We start from the raw sequence: 17,402 nt of genomic DNA, 5'->3' as shown, positions 1-17,402 counted from the left end.
ATGGAGGCTGAGACCGTCCATGATTTACCACCTGCAAACTGTAGAACCAGGAAAGCCAGTGTTGTAATTCAGTCTGAGTCAGAAGGCCTGAGAATCAGGAGTGCCAGTGTTCAAGGTCAGGACAAGATGGATGTCCAGTTCAACCAGAGAGAAAATTTGCCCTTATTCCATCTTTTTGTTCTCTTCAGGCCCTAGAAAAATTGGATGATGTTAACCTGCATTGGTAAGGGTGCTATTGTTTACTCAGGCTACCAACTCAAATGCTAATCTCCTCTGGAAACACCTTTACAGACATACCCAGAAATAATATTTTACCAACTACCTGGGCATCCCTTAGCCCAGTCAAGTTAACATGAAATTAACCATCACCTCCAGCACATAATCTCAACCTTTAAACTGTGTGTTTTAGAATTCACAGAGGCTGGGAGAAGAATGACTTTGGCCCAATATGTAAGTATTACTTTAAAAAATATAGTTTGAAGAGAAATTCAAGCCACCTGAAACATTATACCAATTTATTTGCCATAGAACACGATACATGGGCCTGACTTGCATCTCTATAATGCGAAAATGAAAATTTAAATTACTAAGAGTCTCATGAAAACAACTCTTGAAACTTAATACTCCAGGGTCATTAAAAGAAAAACTGGGGGTTTCCCTGGTGGTGCAGTGGTTAAGAATCCGCCTGCCAATGCAGGGGCCACAGGTTCGAGCCCTGGTCCGGGAAGATCCCAAATGCCGTGGAGCAACTAAGCCCGTGTGCCACAACTACTGAGGCTGTGCTCTAGAGCCCGCGAGCCACAACTACTGAAGCCCGCGCACCTAGAGCCCATGCTCCACAACAAAACCACAATGAGAAGCCCGTGCACCGCAACAAAGAGTAGCCCCTGCTCGCTGCAACTAAAGAAAGCCCACGCGCAGCAACAAAGACCCAACACAGCCAAAAATAAATAAATAAATAAATTTATTTTTAAAAAAAAGAAAAGAAAAACTGGGTCTTTACTAGGGAAAGAAAGAATTTATTAACTACTAATTTTTTTCATTTGATATTATCATTTATAATAAATTAATAATTTAGCATTCTAATTTTAATATGACTTTCACAAAAATTACTTTACCAAGGCAGCATAATTATGGATGTAGTACTAGATATGAATTTAAAAGAACTATTCTTAGAGTCTTTTCTCCCATTTTACAGGTCTGTGGCATTGGGCAAGATACTTAAGCTCTCTGATCTTTAGTTTCTTCACATGTAAAATGGGGTAAGAAAATAACATATATTTCATAAGGTTAATTTAGGTAGATTTACTTAGGCCAGGAAATAGATATTTGTTAAGTGAGAATTCTGTAAACTCTGAATATATTAAAACTGAAAAACGTAAAAACCATTGGATTAACAAGATTCCACACATATAAAAGATAAAAGCAGCATGGTCTGCTGTTAGATATATTACTCTAATTCCTACTGAATTAATATGAAGTATACATAACATAGAAATATAATCAATTTATTTACTCAATCAACCTACATATGCCATAAATTAATTATTATATTATAGCTGATTCAACTTTTAAATCTAGTTAAGGATGTGACCATGGTCATTACCACAGTGGCCATTAAGTACAGTTCTCTATCAAAATGGGAAAAATTATTTTGGTTTAAATTAGTAAATATCTGAACATTTCCAGGATTGACTGAGCAAAATTTCATAATCATTCACTATATCACTTAAATGATGCACTAGAGTCCTTAATTAAACCCAGATATTTCTTTGTTTTTCACCCCAACCAGTGCATTCTATTATCTGTATAATCTAGATATGAGAAGTGAAGAGAAGCTGAAATATTGATTCCAGTGAGCTAAGAAGGCCAATGTAAAACTAGTGAAAATTTTTTAAACATTTTTTTCTTGTATAGTTTTGTGTATAGTGACCAATAAATTATACTGTATATCTAATTAAACTGCAAACTATGAACAAATTAAAATATATATGTTTGTAATGAATTGCTTTTGTTCTTCACACAGTTTATGACTTTAATGTTAATATACAAGACTTGTAAACTTTCATTCATGTTCATGGCCAAGATATTAAAATACATATAAAGTTATGGATTTCAATACTTTAGTCGTATATTCGCAGCCCCAAAGACCTAGATGTATATGAAACGTAACAGCAGGAAACAGGTTGAAAGCATTTGTTTTTAAAATACTCTACACTAAAAGATATATATTTATGGAGACTCATTGAGATACAATCTAATGATCTAATTTCCAAGGAAATTTCCTTTTAAGGAAGGCACATTTTATTATGAATTTCTTTAGCAATTTAGTAAGCAAATTTCCTTGACTATTGCCCAATGATATTATTTTATATTAAATTTCTTTACATGTCAAAATAGTTTATTGAAAGTTTCTGATTTGTAAGTACATTAAAATGTGCATATATTAACACAGATTTAGGCATATTATGGGCTTCTAAATTATTATGTGGAGTTATATAAAGATCAAATATTCAATATTTGATATTAAATATAACATAATTGTGTTCAATATTCTACATAGACTAGGCTAAAAGTAAATATGAAATTCAGCATTGCATTATGTATCTTAAAAACTATAATGGAACCATGTTTGCATTCTCAAGAAAAGTCCATTTTAAGTGTTGGGAATTTATAATATATACTCTCTCTTCCCTGTTTCATAGTAATTTTAGTACTTCCATAGTTGATTCAGTAGTCAACATGAGCTTATCAAAAACAAGTTTCACCAAATTGCATTCACTTTGTTTTCAGATGGGGTTTCTAGTTTATAATCAGAAGGAAGTCTTTTCTATAGTAGATCTTGTTTTCTAGAAATAAAATACAAACTGGCTAGCTATTTGTCAGAATTCTGTAGGGATTCTGGGAGTAGATAGAAGACTTGATTGATTCCTCTGTGTGGCCTCTTTCAACTCATAATATCTGATCACATTTTTTCAGCTCTATACACTAGTATTATTCGGTTCTAGGACAAGAGCTGCAGTGGCTGTGTCACTTGTTCAGTGATATGACTTCAACTTAAGTGCCTAGCACTATAGTCCTCCTGTTTTCCCACTAATGTCCTAATATGGTTTTGTATCCCACTTGTTTACTTGACACAGATTAATAATATGCACTGAACTTTGAACTTAACTCTAGAATCAAGCCAACATAAACTTGTCATATATAGAGAGAAGCAAAATATGTGATAAAATCTTCACTGAGAGCACAGCTGACCCTTCCTATCTTGTCTTGCCCTTGGTCCTCAGTATTCTGTATACTGTCTTCTCCAGACATACACAGGGTGTTCAATTATTTCCATGGTCTATAAAATATTTATCTTCTGTCTAAATCTTATTAAACATCTATTGTCATGTTCCCATGTACATTTATGGATCATTTTACCTTCAAAACTTATGCTCCTTATGACAGCAAAAGTCACTGTTCATTAAGGTATAAACTTTGGGATCGCTGTCTCCATGCTCTTAACTCCTAACACAGTTATTAATTTCTATCAATTTTACCTCCCAAATTTCTCCCAATGTTATTGAATTTTCTCAGTGTCTGTTGTTGCTGTATTACTCTGGCCACCACCTCACCTATCTTACAGAAACAACCTCAAATTGGTCTCCCTAGACTTGGTAGTTACGTTAAACCCACCATTCAATCCATCCTTCACCCAGTTGCCAAACTTATTTTACCAATCTCTTACTTAAACCCTTTAATTATTCTGATTTAACTCCAAACGTCTTGCTTTACAAGTTGCTCATCGTCAAGAACCAGTTTTGGATGGAATAAAGGAGGGATGAAGGGCAGTAGGAAGCGAGGGAAGGAGGAAGGGGGAAAAAAAAGAATGACTAAAGTAAAAAGAAAATAAGAAAGTAACATTTTAATCAAATAAGAAGTGCTTAGCTGAGTTATCAACCTATGCTCCATTTGTAAGAATCAATTCATTTCTAGTAACAATAGTGTTACATTTAATTAAAAGACGTATTTTCATCTTCCTTAATATTGCATGCTAGGAATGACCATCAGTGCCATTTTTCAATATGTGAAAGTTATAGTCAGGTTTTTACTTTTTCTTCTTTTCTATTTTTAGTTCTTAAAATCATGATGTGCTACTCATTGGAAGAAAAAACTCATTGGGAGAAAAAAAAAATACCCCAGGTGATAAAATTACAATTGTAATAGAAAAATAGAAAACAAGCTACTTGATATATTTTTCTTAGTAACACTACAACTTATAACATTTTAAAATTTTGTTATTTTAAGTGCTATCATCAGGTATTTAATTGAACAGAGCTGACAAAATATTAAAATGTAATATATCTGCTCATTTGTTCAATATTTTTACTAACTCAATGAGATTCATATCCAGGCTACGAATTTACTGCATGATTCATTATTTCAGAACACTATTTAATTTGAAAATCTCAGAGATAAGGTGTTGATAGTCTGTATAAACACATAAGTTAAAATATCTTGCTAATATGAAATTCAGAAGTTAGACTCAGAACATAAGACACAAAGGATGGAAAAGCTAGTTAGAAAATATTCAGAAAGGCTGTGATTTACAAAAGGAGAGAGAGAAAAATTCCTGCAATATCCTTATTTCAACTTGTTTTCAAATGCAGATCCCAGGTCAGTATTTGAGGTGAACAATCTTTTATTCACATGATAAATATTGAATCAGTATTTGATATCAGAGCTTAGTAATTCTTTGTGACAAAACTGTGAATTTAATTTGAAAAAAATATATAGTATATCAGTCTCTCAGCAATAAAGATGTTAGCTAAATGGTCATTTAAAAGTCATCATGGGCACTGTGGGAATATCAATATAAATTCCAGAAGGATGAGATGTAATTGTGAAAACTTTTTTATTCAACTACAAGTGGGATAACACTAATTTGATATGTTCTTAAGCAAAAAGGGAATTTCACAAAACTATTTCCCCCCTTCTTCTCTCCTTCCCTCCCCCCCTTCTTCCATCATTCTGTTCATCTTTCTCTCCTGCATCCCTCGCCCCCTTCCCCATCCCCTTCTGCTCTTACTACCTCCTTTGTCTGTCATTTCTAGATGTTCCTTCTTTTTATGCAGACTAGCTTCATCAACATGGCATGAACCAGGACTATCAATAACTCTAGTTCCTCATATCACTGCTACCAGGAAGGAAGTACAGGTCACTATCCTGGGAAAGGGTGCTGATTTGCCCAGTTTGAGTCAGATGTTCAGGCCTGGGCTAAGCAACTGTGCTTGGGGGTGGGAATAACGACTACTTTAGCTTCCAAGCTTTCCTCTACTTAAGTCCAAGACAGCAGAGAATTCTAAGGTAAAATCTCCCATCTAAACCACATGTTTGAGAGAATTTTCCAGATTCAGAGGGTGATGTTTTTTGACACAAAAACTATAGATGGGTTTTCACAAGATGTTCTGGATTATATGGGAACTGAAGGAGGTGAAGATACACTGATGACATTTTTTCTGAGGGATATTTTCTAAAGGTATATAACAATGTCAATATATCAAGGGAAGAACCAAGGCTATTTCTCTGTGAAGGGATCTAAAATCAACTAGAATTAGTCAATACATCCATTTAAAGCTTTTTATAAAAGCTACTTCCTTCTTGTTCTCTTTGTACTGTCCTGACAGCAAGCTATTATACTTTGGCAAATTTACTTTCTGGCATTCATAGGGGAGTTACACACAATCGAAGAGCGGAAGGCCATGTTCATCCCTGTTCTAGGGGAAACTGAAAGCAAATAAACAGGCTTTCCAGGGCATAATGCCTCACAAACCCACTTCTGGTCTGGGAGTAAGCCCAGAGTAGAGGAATGGATATTTGGGCTGCCGTTTTGTCCACTTCCATCTCAAAAGTTTGCTTACTCTTCATGATTCATGATAATATCAATATTCTCATGGTGCCTTAATTTTAGATCCAAAGATTCACTTCCTTTTTTTATTTCCATTGAATTTTCTAGTATTATCAATACTGAAAACATTTTGAGCTTCTATAATTTTCTAGATATTATGCTTAAATTTTCTCATTGAAGTTTTCTTAATCATGACAATGGATCTGTTAGTCAGCTCTTTTTATTCTCATTTTTGAAGTAAGAAAACAAGGAAGACAGGTTGAAGAAATTCTCCAGGGTCACATAACCAGGAAACGTGTGTAAGTTTCAGCCACAGCTATGACTGACACTGTCGTCCATCATTCTTTTTGTTTTTTAATAGATCTTTATTGGAGTATAATTGCTTCACAATACTGTGTTAGTTTCTGTTGTACAACGTGAATCAGTCATATGCATACATGTATCCCCATATCTCCTCCCTCTTGCGTCTCCCTCCCACCCTCCCTATCCTACCCCTCTAGGTGGTCACAAAGCATCGAGCTGATCTCCCTGTGCTATGCAGCTGCTTCCCACTAGCTAGCTATTTTACACTTGGTAGTGTATATATGTCCATGCCACTCTCTCGCTTCGTCCCAGCTTCCCCCTCCTCCGCCGTGTCCTCAAGTCCATTCTCTATGTCTACGTCTTTATTCCTGCCTTGCCACTAGGTTCATCAGTACCATTATTATTATTATTATTTTTACATTCCATATGTATGTGTTAGCATATGGTATTTGTTTTTCTCTTTCTGACTTCATTCTGTATGACAGACTCTAAGTCCACCCACCTCACTACAAATAACTCAGTTTCGTTTCTTTTTATGGCTGAGTAATATTGCATTGTATATATGTGCCACATCTTCTTTATCCATTCATCTGTCGATGGACATTTAGGTTGCTTCCATGTCCTGGCTATTGTAAATAGTGCTGCAATGAACATTGTGGTACATGTCTCTTTTTGAATTATGGTTTTCTCAGGGTATATGCCCAGTAGTGGGATTTCTGGGTCATATAGTAGTTCTATTTTTGGTTTTTTAACGAAACTCCATACTGCTCTCCATAGTGGTTGTATCAGTTTACATTCCCACCAACAGTGCAGGAGGGTTCACACCCTTTCCAGCATTTATTGTTCCTAGATTTTTTGATGATGGCCATTCTGACTGGTGTGAAGTGATACCTCATTATAGTTATGATTTGCATTTCTCTAATAATTAGTGATGTTGAGCATCTTTTCATGTGCCTCTTGGCCATCTGTATGTCTTCCTTGGTGAAATGTCTATTTAGGTCTTCCACCCATTTTTGGATTGAATTGTTTGTTTTTTTGATCTTGAGCTCCATGAGCTGTTTGTATATTTTGGAGATTAATCCTTTGTCAGTTGTTTCATTTGCAAATATTTTCTCCCATTCTGAGGGTTGTCTTTTCGTCTTGTTTATGGTTTCCTTTGCTGTGCAAAAGCTTTGAAGTTTAATTTGGTCCCATTTGTTTATTTTTGTTTTCATTTCCATTACTCTAGGAGGTGGGTCAAAAAAGATCTCGCTGTGGTTTATGTCAGAGTGTTTTAACTATGTCTTCCTCTAAGAGTTTTATAGTGTCTCCTCTTACATTTAGGTCTTTAATCCATTTGGAGTTTATTTTTGTGTATGGTGTTAGGCAGTGTTCTAATTTCATTCTTTTACATGTAGCTGTCCAGTTTTCCCAGCACCACTTATTGTCATCTACTACAGCATTCAAATACTTCTCAAATACATTGCTATTGTCCACTGTACTAATTCCAGTTTTATTACCTGATGCTTAGATATTCCCAATAGTCTTCCCCAGGTCTCTCCTTACTTCAGTCTTTCCTTCAGATCCCTGCCATATCAGTGTTCTTCCACATCATTGCAAAATGGCACTCATCCTCAAAAACCTTCAGGACCAAATGATATAACTTACATACCATTTTCTTATACATTCCTGATGAAGGCTAAGTATCCAATGTAATCTTTAATAGAATGAATACTGGTTATCAACTGCAACACAATCTAATCCAAATAACCCCCAATTCTACTCTATCTTTAACTAAATGGGCACTTATTTATGGCCCCCGTTGAATATCAATCAACATCTTTGTGCTGCCTGATCTGTGTCAGTCAGAAATCCTTGGCTCTATTTTTCAGCTCCTATCAACTCACTTGACACTCCAGGTGCCATCTGAGAGTTTTAAATTTATCCTTTCTATGACTGTTTGGCCATGTACTTGAGACTTGAGGTTAGGTACGGTCTTCGACTTTTTGTATACCAAAGAACACCTAACAATTGCTTTGGCTATAGATCGTCAAAAACAAAAGACAAAAAACTTACTTTCTCTTAGTTGCTTGTGATCTTATTTAATTAATTATAGGTAATGTCATAGTGGGATTAAAATATTCTCAAGTAATCATTTTAGTTTTCTAGCTAAGGTTTTACCACCTACCTGCTCAGTGATTTTTTTTTAATTGCAAGGAATGTGAGAGATGAATTCAACTTGGGGAAGGAGAAGGCTATGATGACATAGAGATTGTCTCCACCAGATGTAAAGGAAAAGTAAAATAGAGCACGCCTGTTCCTGGAAGGACAGAAAGAGAATGGGGGGATAGTTGTAGGGAATTCATATTATCAGGCAAATATGTTCCTGTTCCTATCCTCCATGACAGAGTCCTAGAAAGTGAGATGTTACATAGTTTGGAATAGAAAGGTAAGAGACTGTACCCTTATTAACTTCTGGAATTTTGTGTGAGTTGTCCACTAAGCAAGCATTCCCAAATTAAGCCAGAAGGTCTAAAACAAACTAAAAATGATGGCATGACATGGCAGGCTGAGAGAGAACCAGAGTAGTACTCCAGAAGTTTTTACAAGTTCTATTCATCAGGAAAATGAACCTCAAATTTCCAGCATACCTCAAGGCTGAGCTGAGATCCATAGGTGTGTCATGAAAGGAGAGAGATGACCTTACCCTAAAGGGTGATAATCGATGGACATCCTAACACAGGTCCCAGGTGGAGGACCTGGCTGAAACTCAAGAAGAGTCTGCCAAGTCTGTGTGATTAAAACTGAGTTTGGCAGGGAAAAGCACTGGGCACTCACCCAACAAGAGAATGGAAAATTTCATCTGTGGTCATCTTGACAGATACAAGTACAAGCAATTTGGAGACCACTCAAGCCAACAATCTTGCAGCTGAGTCCAACTGAAGGTCAAAGAAAAAAGTTCTATATTATGTTATGGAGTCTCCTCCTCCATCCAGGGGTTACAGAAACTTTCACACTCAAATGCCTTCTGGAATAGGGAGAGGGAGAAGGAGGTGGCTATAAAGAGACTGGTTAAAATAGAGAAAAACTGCCTCAAATAATAACAGATCAGGATACCTTAACCAGAAAGCTTAAGAATCCCTTCACTCCAACAATGAAGGAAAGGGATTCTTGAGAGTAGGTTTAGAAAATGTATAACAAATAATAAGTAATTTTTTCCTTCCCATTTAAGTAAAGAGTATCAAATTTTGGATCCTGATGCCGTTTAAAACATGCCTATAAGGGATAAGTATTTAAGCATTTTTGTCAAATTTTCTAAGCCAAAATTGGAGGAAAAAATGTGAATACACTCTTTGGCAGAGACTGGTATATTCTACCCCAATATCTATTCTCTCCTACTGCTTTAGAAATAAAAACCTCTAAGTATTTTAGCTAAGCACATAGTCATTCAAAATGAATACTGTAATTCCTGGTAACCACCTTACCAGGAGATATGATTAAATTCTGGACAGTGAAATATGTGAATTGTTGAGTGACATCTTCTGGAAAAAAATCCTTTACCCTCAGTGAAAACCCCTAACTCTCAGTATACCAGGAAACACATCACCAGTTACCACCTGACTCCAAAGGTCCTTTTGAATTTTTATAAAATCATTTTATGAATAATGTAGATTAATAATGAAGGGATAGTAAAAAAAATTCTTTATTAGAAATTTTAATAAAAAATAAGTATAATACACATTGTAAATCAACTATACTTGAATAAAATAAATTTTTTAAAACTTAAAAAAAATAAGTATAGTAAACCTCTTTGTATAAGGTATATTTTGGAGCACAAATGTCATGAAGGCTGAAAGAACACTGCCATTATTCCTTGCAGCAAAAGAGGATGGTCCAATTCTTTTAGAAATGTATTGTATGATGAAGTCCTTTCTGCTGAATGACTACCTGGATGAGGATATCATATATATTTTATTTACTAAGAAATATATATTTTACAAATTGATCCTTGAGTTTGAGGAAATTAAACTAGGACATTGTAGTCTGAAAACTCATAGTGTGAGACTGCATTTATAGGGTCAATTTCACTGTCATTGTTAGAGTCTAGGATAGTGCTGTCTAATAAAATCATGTGAGCCAAATGTGTGATTTTAAAATTTCTTAGAGTCACATTGAAAATGTAAAAAGAAAATGGGTGAAACTAATTTTTTAATTAATTTTTATTGGAGTATAGTTGGTTTCCAATGTTGTGTTAGTTTCTGCTGTACAGAAAAGTGAATCAGTTATACATATACTGATTCCATTAATTCCACTGATTCCACTAATCAGTTATCCACTCTTTTTAGATTCTTTTCCCATATAGGTCATTACAGAGTATTGAGTAGAGTTCCCTGTGCTTATTAGTTATCTATTTTATACATAGTAGTGTGTATATGTCAATCCCAATCTTCCAATTTATCCCTCTCCCAAAGCTATTTTTAGTAACATATTTTATTTAATTTAATACATCCAAAATATTAATATTATCATTCCAACATGAAATAAATATAAATTATGAGATATTTTGCTTTCTCTTTTCTCAAAGTTTTCAAAACATGGTGTGTAGTTTATGCTTAATAAACATTCTAATTTGAGCACATTTCAGGGGCTCACTAGCCACATGTGGCTATTAGTGGCTACCATATTGGACAGTGTAGTTCTAGACAATTATATGTCTTCCTGTATTTATATTCTAATAGTTACAAAGTATCTAACTTCACCAGTTTTCTTCTCTTTGCCATTATGGGTGGAAAATGAGAAACTCCGAATTCTCAGTTGTGTCCAATGAAAGCTAAAAGCAGACTATCAATTAGTTTCCTTTGTACCTTCTTGAAATCATAATGCAATATCTGGAGCAACTGAATAACCTGGTGACATTAGCATCTCTTCATATGAGTATTTTTTTGGCATGGTTTAGAATAACTGATGAGTGATGAAATAATTTCTAAGATGATGACAGCAAAAAGTTTCAAGACATCAAAAAATAATTTAAGAACCCATAATGTATTTGAGATTTATAAGAGGATCCAATGAACCCATAAAAGTAACTGTGAGATACAATGAATTTCATTTTAATACTAAAAAAAAGAAAATTTTAAGATAATTTTCTCTGGTCTTCAGAAGACTCCTGAGAAAATCATAACATATTAAACATGAAAAATAATTAGACATGTTCAAAAATAGAAACAAAAACTAAAATTGAGTACATTGCACATTAATAGTATACTGAGGTTTAAAGACATATGGTGGACCAACTTGCCACTTTGTCTTTGTCCATCCATTATTCAGCTTCCTAGAATGTGATGTAATTTCAGACAATACAGCAGTCATCTTGGCCCAGAAGCACAAAGTACTCACACTCAGAAATATCACAACTGTTAGGTGAAAGAATCTGTTTACTAAACCAGGAGCTACCTCCTGACTTTTTAACATGAGAGATGTATTTGGCAGTTGCCCTCAATAGGGCCTTCTTACAGAATTGTGTACCAATAGGATTATACCCGTGTTTTTAATACTAACCCACCACTCAAAGAGACTTTCGCATAGGACAATAATAAAGTCAATCCTGAATTACACTGAAAAAAACTCTTATTTATTAAAAATATCCTTCATCCAAGTTCAATTTTTTTCTCCTTTCCTCCCTGTGCTTGTTTAATTAATCCAGACAATTCAAACACCAATCAAGGTTTTTTTCATTTTTAAGGCTACACTGATGTTGAAGTGATGAGAACTAGTGAATAATAATTATCATATAAAGCACAATTTATTGTAAAAATATGGACAGATTTTTGAATAGGTGAAATTTCTATCAGTATGTTTATTGCCATCTCCAAAATAGTGCTAGCTCATTCAAATAGGACTACTGTTGTTACAATATGATGCTTACCTTTTGATTTTTTTTTATGCTTTCTTAAGTCTGGGCACTGTATTATCTATATTTGTTTCACAGTTGAGTATGAATAAAACATCAGAAACTAAGTTATATGTTCAGGTAATATAACATTGGCTTGACATCTTTGTAAATATCATCAAATCTAGCAGAAAAACACATTTTCTTCATTTCCTAACTAGAAGGTGGTTTCTTTTGAAATGAATAGGTCAAGAAGCAAATTGTATGCCTTTTAAAATATGGATATAGGAAACTACAAAGAAGAAAGAGAGCATGTAGGTCAGGTTAATGATCCTTTGCTTATCACAACCTGACCAAAATCTATAAATGTTAAAATATTTTTATGTTATTTCCTAAAGTATTTCAAGTATTTGAAAGCTTGGCACAGAAATGCTATTTTATACTACTTTTTTCTAAACACTCTGCCCTATTTTCCTTTTGGTGTTAACATATCTAAGGAAATACGTAAACATTGGGTTTACGACTGCAGGGGCTTATAGGAAAAGAATTATGATGACTAAGTCCAGAAAAAAAAAAAGATTTTTGGGGTGAAATGAAAGATGAAATGAATTTTTCTTAAAAAGAAACAATAACCAGAAGCATTGTGCTTTTTTTTTTTAATCAAACACATTTTGTCTTAGTAACTTTTTAGCACTAAATGAGATTAAAGGTGAAATTCATAAATAAGTTAGGATTTTGAGTTTTCATGTTTTCATGTTGTGATTATTCATTTCTAGTACCTGAAAAATACATGAACCAATACCATTCTTTCATCTTAAAACTAGATCTACTTCTGAACAGAATCTACGCTTTGAATTAATTTATTGGAAATTAAGAGGCATAGCAACAAACACAGGAGACAACAACTGCATTCTGAGTTCTACTCTGACCTTTATCTTTCAAAACAGTAACTCTCCAAAATTTCTGAAAGGTTAACTAATCTCTTAAAAGGTCACCTGTCTTTAAACTAGCTACAGTATATAAATGCTTTTCTGCTATCCTGGAGCAATTCATCAATAACTCATTAAAATAGCACTGTTTCTGTCTTGAAGTTTTTACTTTCTTGCAAGGCTATTTCCTCTTGGTCAATATAACATTTAATGTATGTCATAATTTATGAAAATATGATTATATAAGACTATTACAGTGCTGTTCAATTAATTAAAACTATTTATTGAGTACCTAGTATATGCCAGGCACAGATCTAGGTGCTAAGGAAAGAAGGCAAAGAGAAAGTCATAAATCAAAAGAAGCGTTTGTTATGATGTGTGTTTATGTATAGTAAGTATGGTCATATCAGCATATGGTATTTAAGCCAATATGATGGCTCATAAACCCTTTGAAAGATAATATACTTACTTTAATACTGATAAAACTGATGTAAACATTTTCAAAACTATTTTTTCTAACTCGTTTGGGACTCTATCCTTAATGTTAAATATCAATTAAAGCAAAATTTTGTCCTTGGAGGTACAATTGGGTATTTTAATGTGATCAAAAGGCATTAAAAGTATAATAGGTTGTATAAGGTACCTATGATAGGTAAAAAGGGTTCCTATTTGCAGACAAGGATAGGATTCCAAAGTAATGACACAGAATTTGCTTCTATATTCTGCAAATTGATCCAAAAGATATGTTGTTGATATTCTGAAGAGAAAAAGAAATCGTTTTTGTAGAATCTTTATTGTTTAAAAATGAATCTCACTAAATCCCACTAATATGTATTACCTACTCATTCATTAAGGCCCCAAATGTCATTCTACTCAGAAGGGCAATGATACGCTTTACGAAGAAAGATTTTTCTTACAAAGAAACAGCAATTTGTCCATCCTTTGGATGAACAATTGTAGTTGATAATAAAAGTGCAAAAGCAATTTAAAACCCATCTTGCTTAACAGTATTCTGGTTTCTGGCATTTATTAAATTCATGTTTTTCAAACTGTGGATTTGACATATATTACCTAGTTTTTCCTAAGCATAAAAGGTTATAAAACAGAAAATGCATCAATAAATATCAGATGTATAAATCACATGTAGTGGAGCCAAGAAGTGCTATATGAAACTTGTGTTTTGATTATGTTTATTTATGTGTCTCTATGTAGTCATAGGTGTTAGGCTGCAATGTCAATTGCATTTCCTATAAAGTTTTTGTTTTGAAAGACACTAAATTAGAACATTATGTGAAACAGTCTGAAAGTATCAATAAGAAATAATGGCTGATTTTCATAACTGTATTTTAATTTCATGTCTCTTACTTTTCCTGAAAATAAGCTGAAAGCTTTAGCATTCACTAAATTGGATATATAAAAGTTCATGTTGATTTGAAAAGAGAACTCAGAGTTGTGATTGAAGTTGTAGGAATACGAGAAAAACAAATGAAAGTTATTTAAAGGCACTTACCTGTATGGGCATTCAAAACGTAAAAGTTCATTCATTCCAACACACAACTTAGATACATTACTATGAAATTAACTTAAGTAAACAGTATACTCAGAATATCATTTACAATTACAGCTATGTTAGCTATCTAACAAGATTGTTTTAAATGAAATTTTACATGTCAAATCTATGCTTTTAGAATATTATATGCACTTGGACTTCCAATTCAGTGCAGGAAATTGAGGCAATAGTCTTTGACGATGGTGTTTGCTATTATTGCCTTTTAAGTATCTAAATGAAATCCTGTGATATTTACTTAATTCCTTAAATTTGAATCCTCATTCTTGCTGAGGGTACCTTTGTGTCTCTATTGAAAGTTAAACGGGTTCTACTCTACTCGTATCTTAGTGCACATTTGTTGAAAAGTCAGAGTCCATTCGTTACTCCCGACACCTGCCACACGCTGAACTGCAGTCCAAGAGAGCAAGGATGTACTTGTGTATATAAAGTATTCAGACAGTTTAAAGGACTGTGATAAAATAAATATCTTTGTATCCCCCATAGAGGTTAAGAAAGTGAAGATTTTTTCAGAATTGCCCTCCCTCACCAGCAACAAACAAGAGGTAATAACTAATGTGAATGTTGGGTTAATTAGCTTCTCCCTTTACAGAAAAATGAGTCACGTATGCTCTCCGATACAGATGAGGTTCCATTATGATTATGTTTAGCTTTATATAAATGGAAATATTCTGGGTAAAGTCTCGTATTGTCAATCACAATATATATATATATATATATACTATTGTGTATACAGTAGATGATATGATTTCCTGTCCAAATACTCTACTTTGTTTTTCTGGTTTTTTGTTTTTTATTAATTAATTTATTTTATTTATTTATTTTTGGCTGCATTGGGTCTTTGTTGTTGCGCGCGGGCTTTCTCTAGTTGCGGCGAGCGGGGGCTAGTCTTCGTTGCCGTGCGTGGGCTTCTCATTGCAGTGGCTTCTCTTGTTGTGGAGCACAGGCTCTAGGTGTGCAGGCTTCAGTAGTTGTGGCACATGGGCTCAGTAGTTGTGGCACACAGACTTAGTTGCTCTGCAGCATGTGGGATCTTCCCAGACCAGGGATCGAACCTGTGTCCCCTGAATTGGCTCACGGATTCTTAACCACTGTGCCACCAGGGAAGCCCCCAAATACTCTACTTTGATGGCACGTTTATTTCTCTGTTGCTATTAGTTTTGACTGCTAACAGTCAACAGACCCTCCTATCCATTCCCACTTCTCTAAAGAATCTTTCTTGTCGTGACAGCAAAATCAGTGACTGGAAGGACATGCTCCCCTCCCTTTGGGGTGACCGCAGATTATGACTGACAGAAAGGATGCAAAGCTGGCCCACTTATGTAAATAGGAGGAAACACTGCAATGTGATTTATGCTCCAGAGCCCTAATCCTGTGGATCAGGTCAAGATTATGCCTCATCTAAAACTACAACTTTCTTCAACATTTCACTGCTACATTTATTCCCTTAAAGTCAATTTTTTTCCCAGATACACAGTACATCAAAAAGTCACTTTTACCCAAATCCGTGTCTCACATTCCACTTCATGGGAACCTAACCAAAAGCAGTTGGGATCAGAAGGATCCCAGGAGACTTGTCCTCCAGCCAAGATGGAGTAACAAGAAATAGATCTACTCTCCTACCTGAAATGGCTAAAAACTTGACAAAATATATGAAACGTCAGTGTTCAAGACATTAGACATTAGGCAATGAATGACATTAATCCCTGAGAGATGAGAAACAAGATGAACTCTACAATTGTCCTTGCAATTGTATTTTGAAGGCCATGGTAGGAGAGGTATCCAGGTGAAGCCCCGTAGTCGCCCTGAGAAAAGGAGATGAAGCTGGGAATCCAGACAGACCAAGGAGGCTAAAGTCCACAGGAAGAAAGAATATCAGAGAAGGGAGAATGAGGAGCTTTTATATCTGCAGAGAGAAGCTCTTAAGTCTACAGATGAGTACTCTTTAGCACGTGCCTTTGAGGAAAATACCCAAGGTGGGGTCAAAGATTAATGGAAACATTATCTGTGTATTACATAGGGCTGAGAATAGTTTCTATTCTTACCAGCCTCTTGAAGACATAGCAACAGAAATTACCAAAAATGAAAAACAAAGGAAAAACAAAGAAACAAATGAACAGATAATCAATAAGGGTCAGGATATCTTCAAGTGACCTAATAGCCATATAATGGCCTTCCCCAGTGGGGAGGAGAAAGAGGTGGGAGAGAAAAATGTTTGAAGAAATGATGGCCAAAATTTTCCAAATTAGATAAAACTAGAAAGCCACAGATCCAAGGATCTCAATACACTCCAAAATGAAACACAAAGAAACCTACACCAAGGCACATCAAAATCAAATTGCTTAAAAACAGTTATAAAGAGCAAATCTTCAAATCAACCAAAGGGAAAAAAAGCTACATTTTTCTCAGAGAAAACTATAAGAATGATAGTATATTTTTTGTCAGAAATAAGGCATGCTAGAAGATAGGGAGTTGTAAGTTTAAAAAACAAAAAGGGCAAAAAGTATTTATCAAACATTCAAAGGCTGAAAGAATATATTGGCAAAGACCACCATAACTCCTTCAAGAAATGTTAATAGAAGTCCTCTGGGTAGAAGATAAATCAGACCATGGATTTCTCACATTTCTGTCCCTCCTGTGAATGAGGTGCTGGCACTGTCTGCCCATGGTCCTTAATAATCTTTTCAAAGATATTATATAGTGAACAACTTTGGAAGATAGAGTTCGTCTTTCTTTTTTGAGTGAAACCCTAGAAGATAAAGATAATGTCTCCCTCTGGAGCAAATGACAGGCATGTCTGCTGCCCGATATAATAAAAACTGGATCCCTCTGGAGCAAAGGGAA

The 17,402-nt window shown here is 34.6% G+C and overlaps 1 pseudogene; it reads left to right on the top strand.

The window, feature by feature from the left end:
- Positions 1 to 17,402, top strand: part of LOC132366290 (large ribosomal subunit protein bL9m-like) — a 35,460-nt pseudogene continuing 18,058 nt past the window's right edge.

This window comes from Balaenoptera ricei, chromosome 5, assembly GCF_028023285.1.
Source record: "Balaenoptera ricei isolate mBalRic1 chromosome 5, mBalRic1.hap2, whole genome shotgun sequence".
NCBI classification, from domain to species: domain Eukaryota; kingdom Metazoa; phylum Chordata; class Mammalia; order Artiodactyla; family Balaenopteridae; genus Balaenoptera; species Balaenoptera ricei.
This window is presented reverse-complemented; position numbering and strand designations above follow the sequence as displayed.